The sequence below is a fragment of the Sylvia atricapilla genome, chromosome 1 (genome assembly GCF_009819655.1).
Source record: "Sylvia atricapilla isolate bSylAtr1 chromosome 1, bSylAtr1.pri, whole genome shotgun sequence".
Taxonomy (NCBI): Eukaryota; Metazoa; Chordata; class Aves; order Passeriformes; family Sylviidae; genus Sylvia; species Sylvia atricapilla.
This window is the reverse complement of record NC_089140.1, coordinates 35,726,726-35,753,203: the sequence shown is the minus strand read 5'-3', so window position 1 is coordinate 35,753,203 and position 26,478 is coordinate 35,726,726. Positions and strand designations below refer to the sequence as shown.

The 26,478-nt window shown below is 39.5% G+C and overlaps 1 long non-coding RNA gene across 1 annotated transcript; it reads left to right on the top strand.

Moving 5' to 3' along the window:
• The first annotated feature begins 20,984 nt into the window (after nt 1-20,984).
• Nucleotides 20,985-22,797, top strand: LOC136365716 (uncharacterized). The gene is made up of 2 exons (XR_010744404.1): nt 20,985-21,108; nt 22,391-22,797. It is a non-coding gene; the product is annotated as an uncharacterized lncRNA (long non-coding RNA).
• Nucleotides 22,798-26,478: the final 3,681 nt, after the last annotated feature.

Below are 26,478 nucleotides of genomic sequence, written 5' to 3'. Positions count from 1 at the left end.
TGAATTATTCTGGCCCTTTCAGCCTGACATTAATTACAGTGCCTCACAATTCACACTGACACACTTTATCTTGGACTCAAACTGTCTCCAACCATACATACCGGTCCTGCAGTTCATACTGGTCTCTCCCAGCTTTAGTACCTGTAGCCTATAAAGTATCTATCAGCTTCATCACCTATCTTGTCCACTGCCCATCACTGCTCCTTCTGCACTTACCTAGGCTCTCCACTGCTTTTTCAGGCTCTGCGAGAAAACTTCAGATATCATTCACCCCTGTCCACAGCCCTGAACACAAGGCAGAAGGACAAACATGGTATTTTAGCAGAAACTGGAGCATAGAGAAAGCTTAAAAACATTGAGAGGTCTTGCTATAGATTGATGTGTTTTCCTAGTGGATTAATACAGAAGTTAGTTTGAGCGCTGTACTCATACAAAGATTGGTAATTTTTCAGCTGCCGGTTATAATCTAGATTTCTGCTATATTGGGGAAAATGCAAAGTTTCCAAAAGGGACTGATTTAGACATGCTGGGCAGGCTTGCCTAGTTGGGTAAAAGAGCAACAGCGGGGTCAACCCCTGTGGGAAATTTCCAGCCCGATGGCTCGGCAGCATCTGTATTTTGGCAGTTTCACCAAATGCTCCCGGAGCACACAGCTGCCAGCTGGAGGCTGGCACAGCCTGCGGGGGTGATTTCTGCCAGCAAACGCCCTGGGGGCCTCTCTGCCTTCCCCAAAGGCTTCTTCTCAGCTGCGGAACGCTGGTGCCGAGCAGGGAAGCCACAGCTCCACAGGCAAAACAGCAGGGAGACAAGAGAGAGGTCTCAGAAAGGCTGCAGCAGCAGGAGGGCTGCCGAGCATTGCACTGTGAGGAAGACAATCATGAGGTCAAGGCAAGGAAAAAAACCAGCCTTTTTCTAGCTAATTACAGTGTTCTTCTTCTGTTTGCCCCATCTCCTTTTTAGGATTTTTTTAGGAAGAAGCAGACCCCTGCCACCCTCTCAAAACCTCTCTCTTCACGGTGAGCACACTCCCAGGAGCTCACAGCAGTCCTGGAGCTCTGGCTGTGCATTTCAGGCATGGCCAGAGTAAGGCTGTCCCAGCCACAGCCAGACCACCCCAAGGACAGCAAAGCCTATCCTGCTGTCTCAGGAGACGTTTCCATTCTCTGTAGGTGCAGGAAGAGGTTTAAACTGGATGTCTTACATCAGTTAGAGAGCCTGGCACAATGCAAGGCCACACTGTAGTGAGAAGCAGGATTGGAGGTAGAGAAATGGAGCAATATACACTATACAAGAGCTGGTTTTCCCAAAATGTCACAACTGCTGGCCTTCTTGTGACAACAAAAGAAGCAGAGAGTGGAACAGCAGAACAGACAGAGAAAGAATTCAGGCTTGGGTATAAAAACAGCAAGGGAAGGATTATTTCCAGTCAGAGAGCAAAATCACAGCTTAGCAGAAGGCTCTTGCAAGGGACAGTGTCCCTTTGGGAATGAAACCTGCTCAGAATTTGCATTTTAGTCGGGAAATCTAATATGACTTTTACAAACATAAATGCCAGATCTTTTACTCCAGCAGGTTATTATTCTCCATCTCAGCTTTACAATCCGAAGCCTAAACTCCAGTAGCAAGTCCCAAAAAAATTTAAAAATAACCTATTTAAACTCTTTTTATTTGATTATAGGACCATGAAAATTTCCAGGTGCATTTTCTGAAATTATGCTGCCAAGAACCTGGGAATCTTTGCTGTCATAGTCAGCTAGTGCAGTCACTCAGGACATCTGAATTTCAAGGAAAATACCAGCATCCCAATTCAATGATGTGGAGAAGCCTGAGCAAACCAGCAAGAACACGATGCAGAAGGCTACAGAAATCATTAACGTGTTTTACTAATTAGATTAGAATTAGCTGGAGTCTTAGTAAAAACACGTGAACATTTACTGTGTTATGTACTCTGCTGACGTTAACATGATGTTAAATTACAGCTACATACAAATTAAAGCTTTTTCAGTGAGTAATGAAACCAATATTTTCCTAGTGAACTTTTGAACCTCTATTATTTCAAAATGTATTAACATTGCTGGTAAAGGAAGAGAGAGAGATTTATGTCTGATGGTTTGGAAATTCTTGCTTTGTGAGGCATTCTGAGGACAAAACAGTCATGAGAAATCTACCTCCTATCTGCCCAAGCAGTTTATGCTCCAGAGCCAACCAGGAAACCATCCCAGCCAGTATTCAAACAGATGCCAAGAACAAATATAATCTGTCCAAGAAAATATGTTAATAATTCTTTAATCCTCAATTGATGTATCCATACATAAACAGGCCAACAAGCATATGGCTGGAGATGTCATTAAAGACTGGAAATAATCGAGCTATCAAAAGCTACCCTTATGGTAATCAAGTGACACCTTGTGCTTCTGTAACTTGCTGAAGAATGTCCCTGATACCATTTGATATGGTATTACCCAGTAATTTATAACATATTGAAATAATAAGGATAGCTTTTCCATTTGTAAAGGGAATAATGAAAGTTTTCACTAGTTTACTGGAAAAGTTACTTTAAATCTATTAATGAAAATCGCTTTTTTAACAGGTAAGTACTACCATCAGTTTTTATCTTTGTTACTGTCTTTCTTGTATCCCAGTTCTCATTGATAGCTTCTTACTTTCCATGTTACCATCTACTGAATATGTTGGTAAAGACTGTCTGGTCTGACCACATGCATGCCAGCCCAGAGAACACAACACGACCATCAGTGCACCAAGCCCCTAGAGTCTGCTTGGGTTATGGCCAACAAAGATGCCTGTTTTTCACTCTTTAGTTTTAGTGCTCTTTCCCTACTCTTTTCTTCTTCTCCAGCAGGCTGAAATAATTCATACCACCGGAGACATAGGAGCTGTGTGACGCATTTCCTCGCCTGTGGGTTCCATCAGCTGAGAGACTGTGTTTGATTTCTTTTGCTTAATTATGTAATTTAAAAATATATTTTAAAATTGTAGCATAACTTTGAAATTTACCACAGGCCACAAAAAGAGGTAGTTCATTTTATCAGAGTGGAGTTTATCTGCACAGATATTGCAACAAAATACTGTACCTCTCAAAATCCATAAACTGGGATTTGACTTAATTGATTGGGAATATTGTTTAAATGGTGAACTTATTGACTGCCTTTCTAAGACAAATTATGCAGAGAATTCAAATCCTATTTATTCTAGCTTAGCAAAGACTTTAGAGACTTTTATCTTAGATAAAAGATGTAATGAACTGTATATGGTATTGTATATTGATACTGTCTTCATTTTGGGATTTTTTTAGATAAATCACTTTTTTCAGTGGCTTCATACTTACAGATTATCATAAAATTTCTCCTTCCCCCTCTTCTTACTGTCCTTGTTTGCCTTTCTCACTCCTTCATTTATTTTTGAATACCTCCCACATTTCCTGGCCGTCATGCTCCCCCTCCCTTCCACCTCCATATTTTCCACCTATTTGCAGTATTTTTGTCTTCTTCATTCTTTCTTTGGCCATCCCATCCAGGATCTATGAAATAATTCCTTCTGTATTGTTCATTATTCCCCCCCTCTGTACAGTATCCGAAATACCATAAATGTTTGCCTGCATCTCTCTCTCCCTTCTCAGAGCCTCTCCCTGTCCCCTGTGCCTCGGAACGCTTTCTGCACATGCTGCCTACCCTGCAATCTTCTTCTATTATCCCTCCCGCTATTCATTCAAGCTCTTGAAGCCCATCCAGTTTCTGCTCTGTACTCTGGCTCTTTTTTGCTGCCAGAAAATGCTTTAGTTCTCATATTTCTGGGCAAGGAAACAATCTCCATTTCCTATCTCACTTCCTAGATACTGTTTCACCATCAAATGCCTCTGTCCTTTTTATTCAATCTGTCACTCTCCTCAGTCCTAGCAGATCTTAAATTTCTGTCTTGCTTTCTGCCCTTCAGAAGTTCAAGTATCACGGCATAGTTTATCTTCAGTGTGTCTCTGCCCCATTTATTTGAAACTTATCCAATGTCAAATATAGATAACCAACCTATCCCAAATTCCTCCAGGAGTACACAGTTATTGAGAGACAGTTCTTTCTAGACAAAATATTTACAGGTCCTCTTGCCTTGTAGAATAAGTAATAACATTGCCCCCCGCATTGAAATCAGTACCTCACAAAGCTACAGCTGAAAATCCTATTCAATACAGTTTTATGTTCTGCCGTCTTTTGAGTTAAAATCACAATAGAGATTTTAATTAGTGTGTTGGCCAGGTTAGAATCCTCAGAGAACTAGTACTTATCTTCTCTGAATATCTTGGTTTTCCCCCATTTTGTCATTCATCTGTCAATTCTTGTTTCTTGTAAATATCAACAGTCTTTTAGGTGATAACTGCTCTTTTGGTCGGTTCTGCTTAGAAATTTGTACCTCATTTTGATCATAATTTATTTCCAGTGTCCCAGGTCTCTAAACCCAAGGTCAATCTTCTCTTTTTTCCTCCTAAGAATGCCCACTTTACAGATGATATATTTAACCTTTGACTCAGAGGCTTAATTCTCTGCTAGATTTTTCTGAGATGACAGAAGTCATATGTGGCCTAGCTCTCTGCTGCTTCCTTGAAAGAATTAATTACAGCAGTTCTTGCTTCAATTCTCCAATAAAGTAGCAATATTCCTAGATATAGTATAAAGTTTCACATTCAAGGGAAAAAAAGTGAGCATTTCACTTGGGTTTACAGTTAACTCCTCTAGTCTAGACTTCAAAGTGAGATGGTATTTATGAGATTCAGTAAGTCCTGAGGGCTCTTAGTCTGAAAGTCACTGAAAAAGTCTCTGAAAAGCAAAAAGTGTGGGATCTTCACTTCCTCTTGAAACAAAGTTATGATTCATGATCAACAAGCAGGCTAAAATCGAATTTTAAAAAAATCAAAAAGAAAAACAGTGATTATAGAGTCCAGTCATATCATATTAAGGTTTAAGTTGTTAATTCTCAGTGAAGGTAAATTCTGCATTTTTCCCTAACAATTGCTGAATAGGTCTAATTCAAGCTGTCATCATTATGGAGAGATATTAAGCTCAGCTCTTAGGAACGTGTCTGTAAGAGTAACCAGGGATGAACCCTCTGCTATTTTTCAGTGTTTCTAATTCTACAGTTAGGATAGACCCTGAAGATGAAACCTGTCCATCACCTGTACTCATGACTGCCACTGCTGCTGGTTGCTCAAGATTTCCCCCTTTGCCTTAGAAGAAGCTTCTTGTAGGTTACAAAACTGGAAAACTCTCTAAATAAACCCTGTCAGAGAATTCCTGTCCTTCAGCCCCTTTTCTTTTGCTTTGATATACCAGTCACCAGCAGAGGGAAGTAAGAATGCTGCTAGGTGGTCTCCACAGCACACAAAATGAGGCAATCCTCCCTCTTCATTCACAGCTTACTCGGTCAGGGGGCAGCCACTGCCGCTATTTTATAGCACAAAGTGGCTGTGCAGCATTAAAGAGCATGGCCAATTATTTTAATTACTGTCTATATGGCTCATAGCAGGCTGCTGCCAGCTTGTAAATTCTAGATGTTAAACAGTAGTTTTGATTATATTTTATTATTGGAAGAACAGTCCACTCTTCTTGGAAATATTTTCTCCTTCCTTCTCCCCCAAGACACCCATAAATGATTTCAGTTCTTTCAGCTTCAGTTCAGCACAGGGATTTCAAAGTGCCCTTTCAATTAAAAACTGTTTTTACTGGCTTGCATGGTTCTCTGGTTACAGTTTGGTTTTTATAGTTCTAAATTTAGGAATACGGTAATCTGAAACTACAAGGGATGGGATACCACTGGTTCTTCCAGCAGCTGAAGATGAAGCACATTCCAGGCTCTTGGTTAATTCTTGAACTAATTTCATCTATAATTATTCTCAATGCCTGAGAAATGTCTGCATAAGTGGGAAGATTATGGTTTTGTGGTTGTTTGGAGTTTCTGAAATCCTTCTTGTTCTATTATGTTGGATCTGTGCATCTGCTAAGAAAGATAAAATATAGCTGAAATTTCACATTTCAAAATACATGGCTGCTGCAAACTTTGAGGAGTAAAACTTGTATGGTGTGATTCAAGAGAAAAAAAGGTATCTGGAATTCCTCCAGATGTGCCATCCTTGAGCATATTGCCATAGATATTCAAGATCAAATACTTATCAATTAGCAACAGCTTTAGGATGGATGTACACATATCCTCCCTCCTCCCACACTGAGAACAGGTATACAGCATTATGCCTGCCCACTTACACACCCCAAGAGATTAAAGAGACCCTGGCAGAGAGGAAGGAGAGTAAATGGTGGAAGTGCATATGGACAATGTATCTTGAAGGTAACTGTCTTCCCACTGTTACGGAAACTGCCATGCTCACTATAAGCCACAGGCACAGACAAAAGAAGAAAATATTTAATCCTTCTGAAATAGAGGGACATGACTTGTTTGACATGCCAGGTGTGACATGATCCTTTATCCCTAGAAATGAAAAGTCTTCAAAAAAACATGAGCAGGTTAATATTCTGGTTTTGGTAAAAATCTGGTTTAGCATAGGTAGAAACTGTCTGGGAGGGAAAACAAGCCCTACATCAGTTTCATTTTGTGAAAAAGTCTATGCCTAGTTTTCTGTTTGCTTTAACAAAGAAGAACAAAATAACCCAAATACCAACAACAAACCTGTAAGGAGGAATAATGCTGTGAAAGAACTAAACTAAACTCAGGCTGAGGAAGGCAGAAAGAATAATAATTTTTGAAAAGTTTTGAAACTCTTCATGAGACAAATCAAAACCCACAGCTCCAAGTAAACCTTGTAAAGTGTGAGTTACAAACCCTACTATCAAATCTCAACTTGATCTACTGCAGAATTTCCCTCAACTTAGTTCAGTCAATATGAATAAGCAAGATAACTGAGTGTATAATTTATATTTCTCCATATAAATTATATATGAGGAGAGGAGAGGGAGAGGAGAGGAGAGGAGAGGAGAGGAGAGGAGAGGAGAGGAGAGGAGAGGAGAGGAGAGGAGAGGAGAGGAGAGGAGAGGAGAGGAGAGGAGAGGAGAGGAGAGGAGAGGAGAGGAGAGGAGAGGAGAGGAGAGGAGAGGAGAGGAGAGGAGAGGAGAGGAGAGGAGAGGAGAGGAGAGGAGAGGAGAGGAGAGGAGAGGAGAGGAGAGGAGAGGAGAGGAGAGGAGAGGAGAGGAGAGGAGAGGAGAGGAGAGGAGAGGAGTCTTGTCTTAGTTCTGGGAACTAAGGAAAAGCCACAAATATATTTTTTATCATGAAGAGAGAAAAAGAGAAGTTTAAAAATAATATAGGGTCGAGAAATAATGTTGCCACTTGCTCAGGAAGTGTTTGAGAGAATTTACAGCACAACAATGCCCTTTCTCTGAAGTGAATCTGGATGAAGTGATTTCATATAAGCAAAACCATTGGAAAACAATTTATTTGGTGGAAAAGCAGCGTGTTGATAGTGCTTCAGAGTGGGAAGAAAAGGGGAAAACAAATATATTAGTACAACAACATACAACAGAATTTCTGATGGTGGGCCACTAAAGACACAACTCAGCAAGGTTAGAGCCTTCCCATTTCCATCCCCACACTTCCCACATGTTGTTCCCCAGCAAGCCTTTCCACAGGTCTGACTGTTGCTGGGGAGAACAGAAAGGTGCTGGAAGGACACACAGGAGGGTAAGCCAAGGGCCTCAGTCCTTCCTGGAGGACAGTGCTCAGTCAGCAGCTCTTGTCCACAAGGGCCTTTCCCAGGAGAGGACTGGAAAAGCACAGTTTCTTATAGGTGTGCTCTACAGCTAGGAACTGGGATTGTCAGTGTGAGTGACTGACTTCAGGAAAAACTCTTCTCTGGACTAGGTTGCTATTTCTTGGGGTGGTACAGGGAACCAGACAATCCACAAAAATTTCTTTCAGCTGCTACAGGAAAAGAAGTTACTTGGTAGACTAAATAAAGACCTCAAAGATATGCAAGGCACCTATTTTTGTCTGAGTTTCCCTTTTGGGGTTTAGTTTTCTTCACTTTTTAATGTGATGACAATATAATGGGAGAAACATAGAGAGTCTCTACACAACAACTAACCAAGTGCAGACTTGATCAGCAAGACAAAGCTGAAATAATGGAACTGTATGAAAAAATAATGGAACTGTATGAAAAAAGTTTTTAAGTGGATTGATATTTCCCCCCCATATTTCCCAACAATAAAATGAATACACAGTGAAATGGAAGTGAAAGGCTTCAGGACAGGTGAAAGAGGTAATTCTAAAATTTAAACATCCCTCTTGCACCAGAGGAAAAATTAATTCCCATTTTTGTATGCTGCTTAAGTGAGAATCACCAGATTAGGCATATCATTTATGTCATTTTATTTTATTGTGCTGTGGCTAGAAAAATAAATCAATAGACACTAAAAAGAAAGCTAATCAACCTATTATTGACTTACCTACAGTTATTTTTTTAATAGAAAATATCAAGACAATTTTCAAAGCTCAGATATCTTGGTTGAACACAAAGCCTTGGCAACATATAGAAGAGCCATCACAGTGGCAGAAAAATAACAGGAAACAGATTTCACTGAGCAGAGGTCGTTGCTAGAATACAGTACTTCACTGCTAAATATTCTCTAGGCATTTAAAAGAAATACAGAGTTTGCATCATATTTGCATTATATTTCCCTTTGAATATAACCAAAACAATATGCAAATACAGGTTGAAATGCATAAATGCATATTTACATGTTTTATTTCAGTAATATAAATGCTTGTCCAAAGTTAGATGTTCAGTCACCTCAATTTCTCTGCATCTAAGTCGTTCTGGTAGGAAACTACTCATCAGTGTATTCATCTAAAATGGACAAACCCTGAGAAGTTACAAGTAGTGCAAGAGCTCCCTCTGTACAAGTCCCGGGACAATGTGTTACATATCACATAACATTCCTTAGTTTTTCTGCAGGGCAATGACTTCATCTGCAGTGCATCTGCTCTCTGTCTGCTGAAATAACTCACCTCATTCACTCAGAAGACATTTTCTAACAAGAGAGCTGGTCTAAGCTCTCAGTTTAAAAACAAATAGCCCTTTTCAAAATAAACATCTGGCCAAACTCTTACAATAATTGCAAATGTTATCCCATAATTTAAAGGAAATATCTTTACTGGAAAAGGTTGTTCCCGTTCATATGCCAAGAAGACTTTTGCTTAATTTTCCTGCTATTCAAATAAATTCACATTTTGTACTCACTTATATTTCAATCAAAGAATTATTGGAACATGCAGAATTTGCTTCCTAAATTAAATAGGGTTTTTCTGCCATCAGTATAACCTAACAGACCAAAAGCTTTAAAAACCTCAGGTCAAACTGGATTTTCTGACACACTCAAGTTTATTGCTCAGAGAGGAACATATCTTAATACAGCATTTGAGTTTCCTTTTTCTCTACAGATCAGAACAGTAAGCTGGCTTACAGAATTAAACCTCAGAATCAGATAATTCAAGTCACTGCTTATTGATTCAGCAGATAAGGGTTTTATTTGATTTTGAAAATGTTATTTGTAATTGCTAATCATGTTTTTACCTGCACTCATTAGTATTTTTATAGTGCAAAATACATTACATGGAAGTCATCTTTAACACACATAAAGAACTGCATCCTCTACCACCTATACCTCTAATTTCTCATCATGCACAGCACTGAAATTCCAAGTAATCCAGTATTTCCAACTGCATTCTTAAACTGTACTGGTAAAATTTTTTTCATGGCATAGTAAGTGTAGTAACCTAGTTATCTGGTGGAAAGCTTGGTTTAAAAACTACTGAAAGAAGTTAGAAATTGATACCTATTCTCTGGTACCAATTGGTACCTAAATTCTGCAGACAGGTGTCAGTCTTCTACGAAGATTGATGTATAACTAAAGTGGAAGAGAGTGGAGGCAAGAATGTGAACCTTCCACTGCTGTGGAGCCTGTCAGCCTGTCGCCTCAGCAATGTTGTTCTCTCTGACTCAACAGATACCTCCTACTGTGCAAAACACCAGTTACTGAGATATTCCCCAAAGCTATTATTTTAATATCTGTTCATTTTATGAAGCTTTCTTATACCCATTAATAAATAAATTTTAAAATAAGCAGGATTTTCAAAAGTATTTAAATTACGTAGGGAGTATAAGACTAAATCCCATTTTGCCTAGACTTCTCTTTGTACAGGATCTGTTATGATGCTTTAAAGAAAGAGCAAATGAAATAGATCTGTTCTTTCATAGTTTAAGTTCCAGTCCTCCATGTGAAATTCAGAATAAAATGTGCTCCCAAGGGGTTTACAGGAAAGAGGTTTATCGCAAACCCCAGGGGTTTTATAAGAAAATTCCTTTGGGAGGCAATTACTTATAACTTCCTTTCCCGAACAAAGCCATGCCAGCCGACAACATAGTTCAGAATTTTACACACTGAGTTTCACCCTACGTGTTAGCTGATGGTATTTGAGTCGCTTTGAAAGGCTTCCTGAGCCTATAGAGAGCACTGAAGCATCAACACCATCTTTGTCAGGTGGCAATAACTCCACCTCTCCCGCATTCAACAGCAGTTAGCTCGCTGTTAAGACTGTTCTGTTCTGTGCTCACTGCCTGAGACTTTCTCATGCAAAATACTTGAATCAAAGCCCTTATCTCCCTTCTTCCTGATATTTAAATAACGCATTATTCCTCCACAATCTGCATCCTTCTGATGTAAAAAGAAAAAACAATCATGATGAATTGACTAATTCTTGTGGTAGTACAGCTTTTTCCAAACATAATTTTCTACGGTAGTTATGGACAGTATCATTTTCACAAGGAAATGAGGTGCTCCAAGAACCAAATCACTCTAGGGGTTTGTTCCATCTACCTATCTCTTCATCTTCCTGTGATTCACCTGCATTTCTGACATCAGTTTAAAACAATATGATCATAATTGGCTTATGAACCCAAAGGCTGAATTAAATGAAGTACAGAAAATGCTGATTTCACATGTTCTTTTCTTTAATTTGGCAACCCTAAATCCTATTTTGTTTCCTATTTTGACAATCCCAGTAATCTGTAAGATTGACAGTCAGGGTATCCAATATTTGTACAGCGTAAATGTACTCCTCTGCAAACTACTTAAATTAATGTCCAATAAAGTGTAGCCTGTGGCAAACCAGAATGGGCTTAATTTGTAACCAGAATTCCCTCGGTTTTCAGCAATCTAGGCTGTTAATACGTATTATAATTTCAACAGAAAGCATCGTAGTACTGGAAACTCCAACTCAAAGAACCACCTGCCCACCTAAATTAGCAAGTAAAGGACTAGGGAAAAGCTGACTTGGTAGCCAAAAAAGTGGGTTTTGGCTTGATCTGTGCCTGGCTGTGGACCATTTATCTGGGCCACAATCCTCATCCTGTGGATTGAGGTTGTCCCTGTGTCCCAGCAAAGATCTGTCTAATGATGGGAACTCCAGGCTGAGTGTAGATGCCCCCCCTACCTGTGCTGCTGGCTCCACGAGGAGACCAGGATCCCACTCCTGGTGCTTCAGTGCTCGAGGAACGGCCTTCCGCTATAGGTGTGAAGAGGGGCTGACAGGTTTGAAATGGAGAAGAAAAAATGAAAAGAAGGTCCTGGCCCTAATATAATCCAGACAGTGCTGCAGGATGCAAAGAATAGAATAATCCAGATGCATAAGAAGAATAGGGTCTGATCAAATCTCACCCACAGTTTCTAATTTGGAGTAGGCAGAAGTTAATTTGATGTACCCTTGAGCTGCTGACAATCAGTTTGCAACTCAGGTGACACTGAGGTCACTCCATCCCTGGTTTTGCTGTGAAGTGGTGCAGCAAAGTGGAACTGCTATCCATCCTTGCGGAGGAGTATCTATATCAAGCTTCACAACAAATTCTCTTGCCATCTTCCTTTTAAAAAACAGCTGGTGAGTGGACTGAAAATCTTCCTTTAGCTTTCTGGACAGACTGATGAACAGCAGTAGTTTGCTGCTGGTATGCAACAAATGGAGTTGGATTATTTTTGCAACCTGTCTTAACAAATCCATACCTGTTTCACTTTAGGAGCCCAGCTATTTCCCTGCTACTAGCTTGGACTCATTTGCTTGTCTCTGCTTGATGCATATACTTTCCTGTACTTTAGTGTACTACCTTATGAATCTCTGTTCCTTTACTTTCAAAATGCAGATAAAATTGCTACCTGACTCTTTCATTGTTAAACTGGAGCTGGATAACAGGCTTCTGGTCATTCTATGATAATATCTTTAGGACTTCTCAAATAATTTAGTAAAACTCCACATTTCATCCATGTCCAGCCAGGTTTACTTGGTTGGTTTTTCTTTGTAGTTTAATGTATATGTAAAGCAGCTTATTACACTGATCTGCTATGCAATGCAGCATGTTTGCCACCACTGAAGTTCATTCTGGAGGTGCAGTCTGCTTGTAAATGTTTACTTGTGGATGAAAATAGCCCCCTGCATCCTTAGGGAGGTTTTTGGCGATAGCTTTTTGAGCACGAGGAGCTTGCTAATGCTAATATCTCATACAGAAAAACAAAAGGCTTTTGATATCTGTCAGAGCCTGTGACCCTGCCGTGCTTACAGGCTTTCACTCTTTAGTATCGACTATGATTCACAAGTGCTGCACTCCAGTTTTCACACTTCTGCAGCAAGACAGCTCCTTCCATGGCAGCTGTGAGATAAGGCAAACGTGCCTTCTGCACTTTTGTCTAGTCTCACCTTCAAGAATAGGACTCAGGTTTCTCCCATTTACCCTCTGCTGATAGTGACTTTTCTTCCCAAGATAAGGCAGCTGTTGCAGCTGCAGCAGCGATTGGTGCACTCGACTCCTACACTCAAAATTGACAAAGCACTTTCTCTTTGCTTGGAGGATGACAGTCTGCTCGGGTTATGGCACCCTGCTCTCCGAGAGTTCTGGGAAGGGTTATTCTCTGCTGTATCATCCAGACTGTGCACGGTTTGGAACTGCCTACAAGATTCATTTTCTTGTCTGATGGAAATCTATCTCCCTGTGGTGTCCCGGTCACAATCTGGGCTTTTTTAATAGGATCTCTGTCCCTCATCCCTAGTTGCAAAATGGGTCTTCTGCCTTAGATCAGTCACAAGAATTGCTCTCTCTCATACTGATTTATATTCATTCATATGTGTTTTTCTTCTGTCTCAGAGTTCAATTAAAACCATGCAATAGATAGAAATATATTTAACTCAGTGTGGGGGGTTTTTTAATTGATTTTTGCCTTTTCTCTGAAACAAATTATTTAAACAACTCTTTCAAGGAGCATGATCTACAAAAATACTATAGCTTTCAGTAAAAGACAAGCACCAGGATGTGAGTTTTGACAGGCTGATAATTGACTGTGTAACCTAGGCATGGTCAAATACTTCCTTGCTCAGAGCAGAAGATGTTCTATAGAGCAATAGAGCCGATTTTGGACATGCAGACTTAGCTTGATCTTTTGGGTGTAGCATACTTGACTAAAATCAAGATAACCTCTGTGTATATATTGCCTGATATTATATTGTACAAAAAACCTCAATAAGACTCCCAGAAATTCTGTAGTGAAAATCTAGTTAGCTGTACATCACATTCAAAATTTTATTGTGAATATTACACAAGCATCCTGTTTTTACTCTAGGTTACTTACCACTCTTTCTGAATGCCTTTTCTGCTACTCTCCCATTTTCTTTTATCTCTAACCATATTTTACTGCCAGATCATGAACAAATTTAGTCTATGTAAATGTATAATAAGGACCCTAAGTGTAATTAAAATCCTTTTAAGCAAAATGATTATTTAGTCAATTAATAGAAATATATTTAAAATTGTTCCTTGATTTTAATCTGTTGACAGTGCAATTGCTGCTTCCAGTGGTTTTTCTGTATGCATTGACTCTTCCAGTCAGCAGTATTACCTCAATAAATGCATATGCCTGTCATGCCCTGATTGAATAGCAAAACTTTACATCTGATTATTATCCAAAACCTTCTATCTCATTTAATCCAAATTTTATTTTTCAACAGTTTGAACTTCAGATAGCTACAGCTAAAGCAAGATACTTCTGAAATTATAGGAAATATTAAATACTGAACATTTAAGAAAATGAATATATGTTCTTTGTATGTTGCAACAACTCCCCCAAGATCAAGGTACTATTTGTTCAGTAAGTTGTAGATGCTTTTAGACGGAGCATATGAAATAGTTAAAATAGACAGTACACTGCAAGATAAAACCATCTGATTTTACTTTGCCTAGTAATTAGCATATCGAAGACAGAAACTCAGCTGGGATTTCCATTTACTGCCACGAGAGAAATCATCATATAAACAGCTGAAACAATGTTATTTGTAAAAGAAATGTAAAACAATAGTTGAAAATACTGAAAAATAACTTAAAATATGAAGAAACCCGTTACTATACAATAGTGAAATACAAGAAAACACAGGCATTGATTTCAATAAAAAGAGGAATGGGAAATACATAGTTTCCAGAATTTACCATGTCAAGTTTGTTTGCTTTTGTTCCAGTTAACTCTTCTCACAGAGATTTTCCGATTAAAAAAATAAGTCTTCATAAATAGCACAGCGAATTGTATAAAGAATTAAAAGAGAAACTATGTTATATATATAGGGACACAAAAAACCCCAGTAGTCCCCAGAATGCTTTTCAAGACTTCAAAAAGCACTGGTATGTGGTCAGTGCAGTGTCTGCTTTTCAGGGTTAATCATCTATTCACTTTGAAAAGAAGCGTTACTTTTTTCAAACTTTTAAACACATAGAAACACCACCTGGAGTAAAACAGAATTTATGAGCAAACCTTATGAAACCTTTGAAGTCTTTGGGCTGCCTCTTGCATTTGAAAACACTGGTGCTATGCGTGTATTGCAAGGGTTGCTGCCAGCTGTCAGGGACACCCGATACCCGGCATGCTGCGATCTACGCACGTTGTCCATGTGGCCTGAAAGAGGGGTGAAGGAAAGCAGCGGAGGAACACAGTGACACAGGATCAGGTTTTAAGCTTTTGGCTCGGGGCAGCGTGTTTACACACCAAAACGACATAATTTTACTCTACAGAAGTCGGGAAAGTATGAGTAGCTTGAGCCATCTCTGGTGCTCACCTTTGAAGTGTTTATTCCCGCACAGAACAGCAGGATGAGCTGCAGCAGTCAGTTTGTCTATAAAAGGTGCATGTGAGGAACTGCACAGTGGAGCTCCACTGGAAAAGAAATGGCAACCCAACCACCTCACGTTCTCCCCATGTTGACATAACTGCGTGTTGATCAAGCCTTAACAGAGGCAGCAATTTGCTGAGAGTGTCCCTGCGGATATCAGAGAAAGGCAAAAGTCACAGGAGAAAAGACTGAAAATATATCAAAAACCATCAAAACTGACTACAGTCTTAATAGCTAATACATAAAATAAGTTAGTACTTTAAATGAAGGCAGATAATAGCTGAGAAATGAAAGATGAAGTCTTTTTCTAATTCAGGAAGTGCTCAAAACTGATTGGGGAATTGGAGTGTGTATTTTTTATGGTTTAGTGACTGAAAATGATTATATAAATGAAGCCACTGAGCAAGAAAGTTCATTTCAGGCTAATGCACAGGGCTAGATAAACTCAGGACTCTATTATCTTATAAAAGTAATTATGGCATTCATCTCCACCTGATGTAGCATGCTTTTCTGGTTAAACAGCCTTACAGATGATGGCCATAATTTTCAATAGTGGAGATATTATTCACAAGTTTAAACATAATGGTAAAAAAATCAGTTTGCCAAAGACTTTTCAAAATGTGTAAGAAGAAGAATGTCATTAATTGGAAACAAAGAACGGCCCATCCTGCGTCCAGATATCAATGTTTGTCACTCAAGGTATGTCCCTGTCACACTTCTGTTCACTCAACAGGGAGAGGCATGATAGACAGGAAAATGCAATTACTTTTTTTAGAATAACTCTTTGTTCACTGCTAACCACAACTAAATGAAAGACAGAATGTAAAACTTCGTTTTTGCTGATCCAAACAGCATTATAAAAAGGCAGTCAGAGAGAAGGTCAGGGCAAGATCTATTTTCACCTGCACAGCCCTCATTGCCCTGTGCCTGTTCCAGCTCACTGTGACAGCGTAACTGCAGAAATCCCTTTCCTTCACTGACTACACTGTGGCCACATCAATCTCCAAATGCATTTAAAGCAGACTATTCACAGCAGTAGGAATGTTTGGTTGTCACAGAAGGGAATTTGTCTCAAAGGCAACATGCACTCCTCCAAGCGTGTGGTGCCCAGGCAGCCTCCCAGCCACTCACATACAGGCTCCAAAAAACAGAGGTGGCTGTGCTCATGCACACAGATCCTCTTTCAGGCCTCCTCTATTGTCCTTGCCGTCCTAGAACATCTTTTTTAATTCCCGTCTTCTCCATTCCAAATGAAAAAAAAAAAAATTGAGGACAGTGTTATTGCAACATGATTCTGAGGGCATGTGCTGGTCACCATGAGGACATGTAGGGGTTGAGATGGGACAGCAGTGGAGGAGCAAGGAGCCAAATTTAGCGTAGTCTCTACTGTCATCTAGAACAGTAACTGAGGAGGAGCCTCCAGGCACACCCAAGTTTTCTACAAAAGGGAACCAACTGCTTTGACCCAAAAGAGAATCTGTGAATGAAGCAACATGCGAGCAATGTGCACAATTGACAGAGACCCAGGAATGAAGCAGAAAACTATGGCAGATACACCCTATTGTAGCCTCGCACAAATCCACAGTGAGGGGCCAAGCTTGGTTTATCCTAACCCATCTGTCATCTAGCAGTAGCAGACAGTAAATTAATGGAATCGCACCAACTAATCGCAGTAAACTATTGGCACATTTACTTTAAAAGCTCCGTCAGTTTGCCCCACAATAGCTTGCTTTTGGTGAATAAGGCAACCCATTCTGTTCCCCACCTTACAAACCCCACCAACTAATGACACTAACTAATCTCAATCGCACATTTACTTTGAAACGCTCCTTCAGGATGTCCCACAATAGCTTGCTTTTGGTGAGTAAGGCATCCCACTCTGTTTTTGCTGGTGTGTCCTTAGCTAGATTGTCGGATAACCAGACGGTCTTTGTCATGCAAACAGAGAGGTTCAACAACTGTATGGCGGGTGATTGTTTAACATCCTGAAAGGATACTAGGATATGAGCCAGCATTATCTGCACATGGGAAACTACAGCTCGTTGCTTCAATATGAGAATTCAGTGCTTTGAAATCTTTTCTCCAGAAACATCAGATTTAGGACTGCGAATCGAGAGTTTTAAAAAAAACCCCAAACAACCCTGTGTCTTTAAAGCTTCTCCATTGTGTAAATGTCAGGCCCCAAGTGCACATACACCATACAGTCTCTTTCCGTTCCTCCCCACCCAGGAGTCTGGCTACCACTCTTCGATGTCAGCTTTGACACAGTGAAGCTGTGTAACTTTGAATCAGACAGCTTCTAAAAGTATAGTGGGAGAAAGAGCTGTAGGATGTGTTATCTGGAGCCTCTGCCCTTGGCTCAGCCTTTGAGCTCAGGACTCTTATCAGTCCTTGCCTGTGTTGCCTTATAGACAGATATGGCAGTGCCTCACTATTTGCCTTGCTGATCCTGTGATTGGTTTCTGATTTGAATTTGCGGCTTGGCCTGAGACCTGTCTCACCATTACAACTGCTTCTGCATAATTTGGTACTCTGTCATTCAACAAGCAGTGGAATCAGTGAATCCCGGTCTATTATGGATCCTCATATGCTACAATTACTCTCCTCCAGCCAGTCTATCCTTCACTCAGAAAGCAGCAGAGCTGCCCTCACAGTGTCTATGAGAGCTCACTTACAGTAAAAGCCTGAGCTCCCCACACAAATTACCTCCCCATCTCCACCATGCTTCCAAATCTCTGATGGTGGGTAATTTTCTGAACTTCTTTCTCTGCTGAAATGAGCAAATGGAAAGTCATGACCGAAGCAGATGGACCTGTGATAGAGGCCATTTAAACTCTGGCCATTTACTGAAGAAATACACTAATAGGACACCATAACTTTTGTCAATGGTAAATGAGCAACAAAGTATATAGTGTAGACTGTCAGCTTCTCAACTAAGAATCTAACTGGCATCAGCCGGTAGCAACTCATGCTTGTTTTGTCAAGCAAGAAAAACTATTGGAGCAGCTTGAGCATCCAGTCCTCAGTACTGATGGAGAATTTATAATCAGTGTTCTGACAACTCATTGATGTGCATCATGAAAAAAATGCATTGATTTTGTCTCTAATTCCTTCAGAATTATACATTTATTAGTTATTTTCTTGTCTTGCAGAGAAATTTCAGCTCAAAGCATAGCAGAGACAAATTAAATTTGTTATGATTATTAGTCTATTTTGCTGTCAGGATGCCATGTAATTTCTCCTCAACAACACAGACTAAACAACTTCTGAAACAGCAGCAAAGACTTACCCAACTTGTTCAAACACTTTCATAGTAGAAGACAGTACTTCTGCGTGTTCAGGGTATTCAGGAAAGATAAAAACTAGCAAAACACGAAGTCAAACATTATGTTTTTAATCTCCTGATTTGTCTCCTATGACACATATAAACAAAATAATACTACTCCACACTTCTCTAAGTCTTTTCAGTGTTAACTGTACAATAATGGGCAAAGGAACATGATCCACTGCAATCTGAATTTATGGCCTAAAGATGGAGTGTCACTCTTCCTACTACTCCTGTGCAAGTCAGTATTTCCTCTCCATGGATGAAACACTTTTTCCTTAGCTTCTATAATTGTTCTTGAAGAACTCATGGTGGCTGACCTCATGTATTTGGGTAAATGTGGCTACAAAACACTATCTCCAGATATTTCTACCTCATTCAGCAAAGGTAAAGTAGCACATAATTTTAAACTCTGGTCACTTGTAATTACAATTTTCACTAATGCAAAATGGAGCTGCACTGCATTTCAGGATATATGGTCAGCTGAACTACACTGTTCAGGACATTTTAGATTTCATGCTTTAAACAGCTTTACAGATGGAACATAGTTTGGAATGAAGTTTTCATATTGTCATAGAAGAATTAAGGAAAATTGAAATACTTGTAATGAGCTTAGTGATGGGGCTCACATAATTATAGCAGTCTATGCTGAACCTGGTCCAGTTCTAGTGGAGAAAGTATGTTCCCCTGAGAAGGCAATTTTATCTGAAGTGGTGTTTGAAAAAGTGAAATTTCAATTCAAATAAGCTGATATATTGCAATATGTCCTGTAAATGTTCTCCTTGTTTCCTGACTCATCACGATTTCAGGCTGCTTATTAAAAACACTAATGATTACTTCATTTTAAAACATTAGATTCCATTTCAAATATATGGCATATATTTTAAACACCTAAATGATCCAATGAGCATCATTTGAGGGCCGAGAGGGCTCTGTTAAGTTGAAATATATAGTGCAAATCAAGATTTTAAAACATCTTTGCACCTTGAACATTTGCATTAAGTCTGTGTAGACATGGTTGTCTTGCAATCATCACAATTTCACTTAGCTTCTCTAGATCTAACCAAGGACAACATATTCTTCATTCCTTGTAAAACATGCTCCACTAAGGAGATATTTTTTTATTCCATAGAAACGTTCAGAACAGATCTTTAAGCTCTGACAATGCCTCATTCCTACAGAAATTGACAGCTGACTGAGAGTTTATTGCCTCGTTATCACACGAAGTCAAATTCTGACTCTGAATAATGCGTTGCATAGCTGTAACTGCTTTCTGAACTACCTCATGTAATTGATCAAACCTCAGCAGTGTTACGGGAGTGTTTTACAACGTGGAAACATTTTTGCTTGCTCAGTGTAGCCAACAAACTTACCTCCTATAGGAGTATACAGGTCAGGGATGCCAGCAGTATGAGTCAAAATCACATTTGCATACAGGCAGCAAAGCAAAGGATTTGTTTCCTTAGGTGGTTTCTGAGATTCAGTCTTGATAAAGTGACAACCTTCAAAAGCATTGATTTGAACAGAAAGGAGCCTCCGGCACACATCCCCAACATCAAATGCATAGGCTTGCAGCCACTCTCTGAATGCAGCAGAAATAAAACCAGCTTCACTCGCTCACAGCATGCTGTACTCAGTCCAGGGACAACTAACTTCCCACTTCTGCTGTTCATGCAGCCTTAATAAGAGCTTGGAGGGTGCAAGTGAGCGCTGCTCCAGGCCATACAGGGCAGGCTGCCTGGGTTTCCATAGCCTGGCTGAGCTGGGAAAGTTCTCCTCACGCACTGGGAGTTTGCCATGCACTGGCTGTTTCCAGTGTCCATTGCCAAGGTCTTTTTTGTCTCAGGCTATCTGAAGGGCTGGACTCTCTTCTCTCCAGCACCCAAACTGCAGCACCACAGTGATTTCCCCAGATGTTTCTCGATTCTATGAAAGAAAATTGCAGTACTGTGGTTTATCTGTAAGATTAGTAAATACCATGACCCAGACTGCTCTGTTATGGATGGAAGACTGCTCTGTATATGTTAATGAAGACAACAGGTGTAAAGAAAGATATTGCAGGAAAAGCAGGAAAGTTTACAAAGGGTAGGACTTATAAAAAGAACTATTTTCCCAGTGGAAATACAGACAGCTGAATTATAAGGACTACAATGAATCCTATTGACTGCATAATTCTCCAATAAGCTGTCCTTGCCGACAATGCAGGTTTTGAGGGGAGATGGGAGGGGAGGTTGGTGGTGGTGGTGTGTTTCAAACTCCAAGCTTTCATCAGAGAAGTCCAAGACTAGGAATTGCCATGTCTACTTCCAAAACAGGTTATTTTGCTTGGTTTTTTTCAAGATTTTAGAGAGGAATTATCTGTCCCAGTTCACACCCATTCCCACAGGTATGTATTTATTGAATTGAAACAAACAAAATGTTTAATTTAAGTTACTTCATTTTCAGGTGATTTTAAGTGTCTATCCTAAGGAAACAAGGCTTCTGTGGCTACCCTGTATCTCCACTGACTCCTGATAATGATGGAAACCAGTGGCTTCTTTTCAGACCAATCTGGCAGATGGACAGAGATCTCAAACATAGTAAATTCTGGCAGATTTTCTGAAAATCAGCAGCTGAATAGAAGAGCCTAATATAAAGGGGCACATTAATTAGTACCCCCACTCAGCATAAGTCCAGAGTCTGGTTAGACCATGATCAGCCAAGCAAGTCCCCAGTGACTGCAAAGGAAGAGGGAAGTGACAGGAGATATGGAGGAGACAAAGGTGCATGACCACACTGATGTGAAATACAAATCACCAGAAAAGGAGATTCCATTAGGTCAGCTAACAGATGAACTTATTTTCCCACTCCCTTATGCCTCATAGTGGTTTAGAGTAATGTTATTTGGATTGACTTTGGCAGCAGGTGACTAGAAGATCAAAATGCTGTCTGTCCATCTGTTGTGTCAATTACTGTAATTTCTTCCCCTATGTGTTGTTTGTATCATGTTTAGACGTATTTTAGAGATCTTTTCATCAATAAATGTGGGTATAACTACCAGGGCATCCAGATCTTTGACAATGTGAATGGGGAAAATAAAGCTAAAATTACGTGTTTGGTAATGTTTAGTGAATTAAGAGATAGCTCTTCTAAACATACGGGGTTTATGAATTGCTTGAGTGCTATGTAACAGCTGCTAGGAGAAAAAAAAATTGTCTTTTTTCGACTTTGGTATTTTTCAGCTTTTAGGACAGAATAAATCTAGAGAGCATTATCTAAATATTTTGCACTGATCAGGTCATGCCAGTTTCAAATTTTTTCTTGGAAAACAAGGTGACCTTTACCTTTGTGTCACATATAATGCACCAAGGCAGCCGTGGTCACAGAAAAAGAATTTTACAGACATTACAATTTCAAGATTTCATAGCATATCTCTAGATAATAAGAGACAAGCTGCCTGTATTAAAGAGATGCACTGACATGCAAATGCACAACCAGATACTGACCTGACTGAATTTTTATCATAGTTCATTGCTACATCTTATGTTATTTTTAGATCAGGTCTAAAAAATCATACTCCTTGGATAGGGTATGAAACAGGATATATTTCTTTTGATCCTGCAATTTTTCATTTTATTACAGACACCTAATCATGTGGTTAAATTCAGATTTCTTGGGAGGATAAAGTAAAGTTCCCTATGTTTTCCGCAATTACAGGAATTTAAACATTTCCATTAAATCTATTTTCTTTTGCACAGTTTTTCTTCAGAGTAGTAGTTAAAAAAATATTTTAAAATAATTTCAGAATTGGTAATTCTACCCTTATGCTTATAAAGAAAATATCTACACTGTGGACATGTTCTTTCTAAATTTTAAAGACAGAAATTGGTAAAAATATGCATTGTAGCTAAAGAAGTAGCAAAGATAAGTCTCCTCACTGCCAGAGCTTATACACACCAACCAGCCTCCTAATCCTGGTCAATGCCATTGAAGAGCTTGAATGAATTTCAATTATGCATTGAACTGTATGTTTAGCACCTGAGAGGTGCTGGAGAGGGAGAAGGTGAATGTTTTTCTGAATGTGCTTCTGCACACACAGGGTACTGAACCCAGAGACACACCAGGAATAGACTAGGAAAATCTGGATGCCATTAATGGAATGGAATAATAAAATGGAATGAAACGCTGTAGTGCAAATGCACTGTCATGCTGCTGGGAAGCAACAAGAATAATCTTCACAAAGAGATGAGCTGGAACTATGAGGGAAAAAAAAAGACAATCACAGAAAACTGTCAGCCACTCAAACTACGAGGCAAAATGTGCATAGCTGTGAAAAAGAGAAGTATCACAAAGAGTGTAAAAGAGATGTGTTTCTGGTAAATATCTGAATACTGCTATTTTTAGAAATTATAAATTCTCGTTTCAAATGCTGTGTACCCTCTGTGCACTCTTCAGAAGAGATGAATTCACATGTGATCCCCAGCTACTTGCATGGCAAGAGAGAGCACAGAACCCCTCTCTGACATGTGACTGAAAGAGTGCAGTTTACCTTGTCTGCAAAAAGAAAGGGAAAACGACCATACAGAAGTCAGTTGGTAAATGACATTTTGGAAAAAGAGACCCAACCTAAAGGACAGCAGGTTTTGTATGAAATGTAATACAGTCTAAATGGATTATGAGAACATTTATCCTAGCAATGAGAAAAATACTTTTAATCTTTGGAGGCTCTGAACAGCTTTTCATTGGGAGTAATGCAACAACAACAAAAAAATTCAAGATGAAGCATGATATATCTGCAGATCACAGGGTAATATATATGGTGTGACCTGCATTAGGCACAGACTAATGTCAGGTCTATGTACATATTGTGTGGAAAAACACTATGAAAAGCCAGTGTCTGCAAAGGAGACAGGGAAGTCCTGCAACTTTATTCAAATAAAGGGAGAGTGTCCACTGGGGCATACCCCCATGAGGCTTCTTTCTCGAGGTCTTGGAGGACCCAGCAGCCTCCTTTTATCCTGAATTCCCAATCACACGTTTCCCTATTTCCTTTTCCCTATTGGTGGAGGTACTAGAAAGGTACAGCTTTCCCTAACCTTTTGCCACATATTGCCTCCTTGAAGATGTCATTTTCCTCCAAAATTTGGAAATTCAGGCTATGTGGGTCCTGCAATAGACGTTGTGCTGACCCGTCTGACTATTACCCTAAAGTTCAGGGGTCAAACTGGCTGGGCTCTGTAACAAGCTTGTGCCCCTTGAGGTTGGTAGAGACATTAAGGCCCATTTCAAAGACGTTAACACCCATTTCTCCTCAAGACCCTTTCCCACGGAATTGCTTATAACTGCTTGTTCCTATTTTCTTAACACTCCTCCTCTCTTGCATTTTTAAATTTTCATTTACTTGGTTTCTGGATATGCCATCTTCAGTTTTAAGTTTTCTTGTGAAGGGCCGTGTTTCTCTGTGATCTTATTTTACCTCCAGAATTTTTTCACTTCAGAAATTTTCAGAATAATTCCTCGTAACTTTTCATATTTGTCACTATCAGCATGGCTTAATTTTATTTTCTGTAAAATTATGGACTATATTTGTGCAGAATTGTAAAGCAGAGATTCAAACGTTTTTCCTTTAGTGCCACTGCTCTAATTGCTCCAAGGATAACTTTATATTTGCAATCCCAGTAGGCAATAGCACAGAAAGAAAAGCCGTAGCAGCTTTGTTTTTCAAAACCTGCCATGTACTGTGATGACTTCAGATACAGAATATCAAAAGACACACACAGTGTTTCCCTTCATTAAACAAGCATTTGGTTTTAAAGCATGTATTGGCTGCCAACTACAAACATACTGTTTTCTAGATCAAAGAGTCTCTATGAGGTACAAAATCATTGACGGTGGTTGTCATCACAGCACTGGATACACATATTCATTCAGGATACTTTTAACAGGTACAGCCAAATGTATAACCAGGCAGCAGAAGCAGACCAACTTGGTAAGAAAAATTAAAGTGTCTGAGCTCCATGCTGCTGCCACTGGGATATTTGCAATACCTGTACATATACACGTATAAGTAGGTGATTTATGAAACCACTGCACTGCGGTGTGCAGCATAAATATATCTGCAGATTTGGAAGAAGAAAAGGGAGTAGATGGTGATGCTGAAAATGACTCATTGGATTTCAGGCAAGCAGCTGGGATGCTGACTTAGCACAACAGCTGAAGAACAGAATGGAGGTTATCTACAGGCAGTGAAATCTGGGACTGAGGAAGAAAATGTAAGGAAAATCCAGGGGATTTTAAGGCAAAACAAAACTGCTGAGGTCTCTGTTGCCCTAGTTATCAACTCTCTTTGAAACAAGGTATCCTGGGATGATTTTATGATGTTGGTATCCCCAGTTGTCTGTTCTGTTTGTGCTGTATGCTGAGTTCTGTGCCTTTAAGACTAGTTCTGGGGGTGAAGGGGGAGCAAGAAGAAGTGTGGAGTTTGTTTTGAAAACAGCATTAATTCCTCTGCATTCCTGCTCCAGGACTCTGTGCTCGGCAGAGGCTCGGACAGACTGCGGCACACAGATCTGCTCTGCTCTTAGTTAGTTTAGCTAGCTAAGGCAGAGAAGTTTCCTAGACTGTATTTTTTCTTTTTCCTAAGGCTGTTTAAACCTGCTCCAAACTCAAAAACCCAGAGGAGCACCAGCAGCTCACACCTGTGTCCCACCGGGGCCTAAAACTCAGCATTTTGTCAGCACTGGAGGAGCTGATAAGAAACCAAGGGAGCTGAGCTACAACCCACAGCAAGGACTTCCTGAATTTGCCATCTCACTTTGGAATAATGGAAGGTTTTATTGTTTCATATTATTCGTTCTTTATGCTCGTAGGCACTTTGTTAAATAAATAGTTTTTTCCACTTTTCTCGGAGGCCATTTGAGTCTGCTTCCCAGAGGACCCTATTCAAGGGTTTTCTCCCAAATTTGCCCTAAACCAGGACACGAGGCCAGAAATGACCAATCTAATGGGTGATCACTATTCTGCTGACAAGGAGATTGAGTTCAGGATTGTCAGCATGAGTTGGCAGAAGTTTCTACAACTAGCATAGGAGTTACTGCTTTGATGATAGCCTCTGTAGATGTCAGCAATGACATTTCTTTTTATTCAATATGTATGAATAAAACCATAGACAATGGAACATTTAAATGTCTTCAATACAAAAAAAAAAAAAATTTACAATGTTTAAAATGCCAGGATTAGGATGCCTTATTTCCACTTGTTATGTGTATCCTTTTCATTGTTAATTTGTGTATCAGTCAACATCACAGCTGGCTGTTCTTTGACACTTAGCGTCTGGAAGGTTTCAAGTTGCAAACCTGGGGTGACACAGCTGATATTTCTGAAAGGTGTAAGATTGTGTTTGTGGTTAGGTTACAAACTGGTGCTCAAACACAAACTGACTGACAGACTGACATACACTCAGTATAAACAGAGGGCTGAATTAACAACCAAAATATTGAAAATTATATCATAGTGCTCACACATAAGATGGCTAAAGGCAATTGCTCTGTTACAACATGAGCAAAGCTTCGTGTAATTTTTTGTGCTCGACTTCATAATACTTGTAGCATTCTTTCAACAATATTTGCAAGCTTTATATGCTTAATACAACAAAAGGTACTAAAGAATTACAAAATAATGTTATAACATTAGGCTGAAGTACAGCAACACAATTCAATCTCTTTCAGGACATATCCATTATGATGAGAAATCAATGATAGAGTTTTAGGTTTTTCAGTTATGCTAAGAGTTATAATTATACAAATGACATTTCCTTGAACAAAGCAGAGATCAATGTTTGATTGCCTAAGCCAAAGAGAGCAACAGGTCAGTTGGGATATAGTGAACAACTATCGATTTGTGGTATGACTAACATTAGGAATTTTCAGTACCATAGGAGATTATTAAGAATTATTTACATTTTCAGGGGT